Genomic DNA, 6000 nt, shown 5'->3' with positions numbered 1-6000 from the left:
TTCAGTCTGACTTGGGACTGGCCCCCTGAGGCTGTTCTATGGTTCTGAGACCTGTAGTGGCGGGGGTGGGGGAGGGGTGCAACCTGGGTTCGTGATTCAATCCGCTGCGTTTCAGCATGGCTTGTTACTGAGCGTTGCTGTAGCCTCAGCTAGCAGATACATGGCTCAACCGGTTTTGTTTCCTCCTCATGAGACTGATGAGGGAAGGCAGTAATGGAGAAGTGGAGGCCTCTGCGGGGTCTCTTCTTCCTGAAAACTGTTGACAAAATAGCTCAGAATATTGTTAAAAGTAAACATTTTTTCTTTATCAGTCAAGTATAGCAGTCTTTTCTCAGTGGCTTCTGGGTTTGATGTCTTAGTTATATTTATATTTTATGTTTTATTTAGAAATTATTTCCACATCCAAAAAGTATAAAATGATTCACCAATGTCTGCTAGCAGACAAACTATTTGTTTTCATTGTAAAAACCATTTGTATCTTTATTGATACGGGATTTACTTTGAAATAAGAAGTAAATACTTTTCATATACAAATGGCTGGTGCATTGTTTTAATCTCATTTATTAAATAATTCACCTTTTCTCCACTTATTAGAAATGCCTGAAATTTTTGTAAGTACATGGATCTAGATACATAATTTCTCTATTCTATTTCATTGGTTGCTCTGTGAAAAAAAAAAGAAAAAGAATAAAGAAAATATAACCAGGGATATCTGTGATATTAAGCAATAATTTTGTGGGGTTTTTTGCAATGATAATTATGATCCTTTTGTCACTTCTAAATGAAAGTAATTTATATTGTCTTCAAAAGTAAACAAAATGTTAAAATCACTCACACAGTCTCTTCTCAATTCTTTGTTTCTCTAGAATTATTTTTCTACATGGTATTTAGAAAAATAGTACGTGTCCATATAATGTGGAGGGCTGCGTGTCAAATATTAAATATTATTTCTGAGGAGTGAGATTAGGAAATGATGTCTTTCCTTGTTCCATCATTTATAGCTGCGTTTCTTGAATTTTTGAGAACAAGCGAGTATTAGTTTAGTAATAAAGATTCGATGAAGATTTAAAGAAATAACCCAGCATATGAAAACATTGTGATAACCAAGGACCTTAACGAAGTCTTTGCGTGTTTTGGTGTGTTCTTTCCACTCCGTCCTCTCGCGTTTCCCAGACGTGCCACCATTTCCCCCGCCAGTCGTGAGCATCGGTTTCCTCTTGCTTAACATTTATGCTTTTTCCTTAGTCTTCCCATCTACCTGCACTTCCTAGCATTTCTGGAACAATGTAAGATTGGTGACAGTGGAATTTTGTTGTTTTATTTCCAAATTTACCGAAGTACTTTTAATAAATTTCACCACTGAGCATGACCTTGGCTTGTGTTCTATACTTATTTCACTACATTTTTATGTTCAGAAATAAATGTAAGCATCACTCAAATCTGCATTGGCAGTTTCCACTTAAATTCCTGAAAGTTTATTGATATGTAAAAAGGATTTTATAGCAGATTCATCCGTCTTAGGCTACAGCATTTATCAAAACGCTATCTAATTGAACAAAATATCCCTTAGGCTATCGAGTTATGACTTCACTGTTATTAGAGAATAACAGCATCTCTAGTTTAATGTTAAAATGTTTCCTGGTTATTTTGCACTTTTGTCTGATGAGTAGAACAATTTGCAGCAACTAATTTTTTGCAAAAAGAAAAAGTCCTTCTCAGCCCCTGCAAGTTCTTCTCCTTGACAAGAGATCTTTGCCCCGAGGAGAGAAAGAACAGGCCCTCATGATTTTCAGCTGAGGGGCCCACCAGATTAACACAAGCATTTCTGCAGAACTCAGCACTGAAACGTTATTTTTCAACCCCCAAGGGGCTTTGCGTGCTGTTGCATTTGTTTTTTTACCAGTGTCTTGAGGAGTGTGAGTGTATTCCTTGGACCCACTGGGCTTTATTTTCTTTGAGCAGCTGCCTCATTGCAAGCTATACACAAATCCCACACAAAGGTCACAAGCCATGAACATTCAGAAGTAGCAGTAAAGTTTATCTAGAATAAAGTAAATAAATGAACAAACAAAATTAGAGGCAGATGTTTATCAGAGAGCTGAAACTTTGGACAAAGTTCTCTCCCCACCCTACCTCACCCCACCCTATCGTTCCCCCACTTCTGTGGTCACAGTGGTTAAGAGTGCAGCTGGGGAGGTAACTGTGGATGGGGAGCACAACCGACTCCTTCCACACGAGTGCACATGTGCAGTCTCTCAGGGATGCAGTGCCTGCCTCTGTCTGAGCCTCCTACCCTGGCATTCTTCGATCCTGAATAAGCCATGAGCAAGCACATAAACAGGTGCGACGTCATTCACCAATACATGGATTCATTCGCTCCACATTTAGGATTGTATGTTTTCTAGATTTTAGATACTGTGTTTAGCAAACTGCACAGACCTCAGTATGTCATAGTCCTCTGTGCTTAAAAGCCCTGAGGGGAATGAGACAAATTAGGTAATTGCAAATCAGTGTGCCGACATTAGGAGTAAGTGGAAGGTGTATTAGGATTCCTCCATAAACCCTGATAGATACATGAAATTCATTATGCCACAGTCCTGCTAGGCGCCCCCGTTCCCTTCCGACTAAATCAAAGCTTCTTAGTCTGGCATGACAACTGCTGAACCATTGGCCCCACCAGTTCTGCCAAGTGTCGTCTCAGCCGCCGCTCGGCAGACTCTCTGGACTGGGAGTGCTAAGCAGATGCCCGCAGATGGTTTCCACCGAGCCTCCTGCCAAATGACGCGGCACTCTCCATTTTCGCCGAGACATTCAATGGCACCCGTGTGGACACTCAGTTGCTGGATGGCTATTCCCTTGTGTATCCTGTATCCAGCAAATGAGACATGGACTCACCCAAGTAGTTGCGTGTGTTCCGAACTCACATAGGCCAGCTGCCCTTGTTCTTGTGCTTATATTATGCAAGCTGATGAAGTGTGAGCATGTGAAGGAAGACCGATGTTGATCTCTAAGAACGACTTTCAATGGTTTGGAAAGACTCAATAAAACCATGTTGAAAGAATTCTGCTAGCGTAGGGTTGGAAAAGGGATGGTAAAAGATAGGGGTGGGGTATCTTTAAAAGTTAGGCAACTGCACTTAAGTTATTTTGAAAGGTTTTTTCCATTTTTTAAAAAGATTCTATTTATTTATTCTTTTATTTTTAGAGAGGGAAGGGGGAGAAAGAGAGAGAGAGAGAGAAACATCAATGTGTGGTTGCTAGGGGTCATGGCCTGCAACCCAGGCATGTGCCCTGACTGGGAATCGAACCTGCGATCCCTGGTTCGCAGCCCGCACTCAATCCACTGAGCTACGCCAGCCAGGGCAGTTTTTTTTTTTTCCATTTTAAAGACAGTGGAATCAGAAAGAGCAGGTGATGTGATATGGTGTGTGTTACCTAAGAAAGGCACCATGAAACTACAATCAGTGTCCCCTCACTTGAAGGAACAGCCTTGGCCTTGTAACGGAAGAGTGGTGAATGGTGAGTGGGCATACGGACATATGTTTTTAATATGTTTTTAATTAAAATAAAGTGTTACAGGCAGATATGGATTATTTTTTATGGAAGTGCCCTGTGTCTGACTTTCGGGGGTAACCACCGAAAGTTAGAAACCCTACTGTTTCTAACTGAGACAGACGAGGAGACACTGCCGAGTGTATCTGTGACTCCCCAAATGCCCCATCCTTTGTCACAGCTCCCCGACTTTGAACACGCTGTTCCCTCTGCTTGGAGTGTCCTCTTCGCACTCCAGGCTCCTCCATCGGGCGCACACCCACCGACTCCGTGCTACCGCATTAGGTGTGACTTCCTTCACATTACCCTTGGAGCTTCTTCCCTAAGGCATCCGTGTGTGTGTATGTGCACATGTGCGTGCACACGTGTGCATGTGTGCCTCACCCAGCAGCAGACTCTCCTTCCTTTATTTGGGGAACACCCCAGTCTGGGAGGCTCCCCACTGCTGCCCGAGAGTCTGCTCCAGGGCCGGTGGTGGCCGTGGAGGTGGCTGTGCTCAGTGTCCAGAGGTGCCTGTAGGAGAGACAAGAGGTGGCTCTGTGGCCAGCACGTTTGTTTCTCTGATCCCCGCCAGATACTCTGCGAATCGCCTGGAGCCTTCAGTCAATTCCTTTCCTGCTCAAATTCGCCACATGCGTTTTTATCACTTAAAGCTGCGAATCCGGGTGATCCTATGTCTTAAAGTAGTGATGTGACATTGTAACTGTTCCTGTGTGTCATCGTCCCTATGTGATTGCGAGCTGGGACCATCCCGTCTCATCCGTGAGCCCAGTGCCCAGCACAGTGCAAAGTAATGTACAGCAGGTTCTTGACAAATTCCTGTTCATTCTGTAATCTGAAAATTAATCATTTAATTGATGAAAAAGTTTCCTCTGAAAATCCAAACCCATGTAATGCCGGCAGATGACACCGCCACAATGTCCCCAGTGGCGGCGGCGAACTGTGGCCCATTGTAGGAATCCCTCCATCCACGTTTCCGGAGGCAGACAAGCACAGTCACAGAGCGTTTCATAGCGTTTAATTAAATACGAGATGGTAACATATTGAATAGTTACATATTTAGCAGCTCTGAGAAATGTGTGTAATGCGTGTGGAAAGTACATCGTCAAATCAGAAATGCTGACTGTAGTGAACAATGGATATCTTTAAGACTAACCCTCCCCAAAACCACCGAGCTGGCAGAAATGCCGTCTGAGCTGTATCGTCCCAACTGGCCCTCCATGTACGTTGTCTCCGTCTCCCTGGCTGGCCCTGTCTTGAAGCCCCTGCAGCGATGCTACGAAAGCACGAGTACATGCATCGGAGACGGCCCATACTCGGCTTTCTGAGGCAGTTTCCCGTGGAAACCAGGCTGACAGGAGAGGCAAAGGCTTGTGGGAAATCAGTTGAACAAGCCAGGGCTCCCTGCATCCAGACGTGGTTGTGTAGTTGGCCACCTTTAGCTGTCTACTCCTCAGTGTGCTTTCCATCTCATGCCGCATAGAACCAGCAGTTTCCATCTCTGACTTCTGCCTTATCTCTGACCAGTTTTTCCTGCTTGATAACATCCAATGTGTGGTTGATCAGAGAAAATTTGCATCCTTACATTATACATTGTCGCTGAGTACATGATCAAGCATTAGCAGCAATTATAATTATGAGTATCATACATGGATTTTAAATGCTTCCAGTAACAGAGAGACACTCACACACTAAATCCCAATGGTAACCTACGCAAAAGAACACTTACATAGAAGACCCTGACGCTGGAGGGACCTTGACTTTTCTCCTCATTTCTTTAAGAGATTGTCTCTTTTTTTAGGGATACAAACTTAGGGCTTCTAGTCCTGACTTACCATGGAAAGCTGAGTCCTTAACCTGTCTTCTCTGTGTCTCAGGTTGCCAAAAATTGGAGACAATGACCACGAACACATCAGAGAGCCTCTCTGAATAAGGCACAAGAGGGCCAGGCTGGGATGAGATTTTCCGGGTTGACCTCCTTCTTGAGGTCACCTTGGCTCCCCTTTCTACAAAGGGGAAAGAGCACAAGCTCACTTGTATGTCACCTTGGTGGTCTCTTCCCTGTCTCTGCCAGAGCATTTTGAACATGCCTCCACTGTAGCATTTCATATTATTATAACCATTTGCTCACAAAGCTGTCACCTTCATTAAGTTTTGCACTGAGTGAGGGCTGGGTCCCAACCTTGCTTGTCTTATGTCTCCTGTTCCTAACACTGTGGTTTGGACAAAGCAGGCTTTTCATAAATACTTGTCAAGGAAATGAAAGAGATAATGCTTATGGAGCTGCTTCGAAAATCGATAAGCACGAAGCAAATCTAAGGGATTATGGGATTATATTCATTACTACTGATTCGGAGACATTACTACGGATTTAGAGAAAAGGACTTGGGAAGTATAACCCAAGTGTAGAATAAGATGATGTGAGTACTGTTAGGTCTCTAAACCAGCA

Source organism: Phyllostomus hastatus, unplaced genomic scaffold (assembly GCF_019186645.2).
Source record: "Phyllostomus hastatus isolate PE091 unplaced genomic scaffold, TTU_PhHast_1.1 phas_contig_58, whole genome shotgun sequence".
Taxonomy (NCBI): Eukaryota; Metazoa; Chordata; class Mammalia; order Chiroptera; family Phyllostomidae; genus Phyllostomus; species Phyllostomus hastatus.
Note: the sequence above shows the minus strand (reverse complement) of the source record.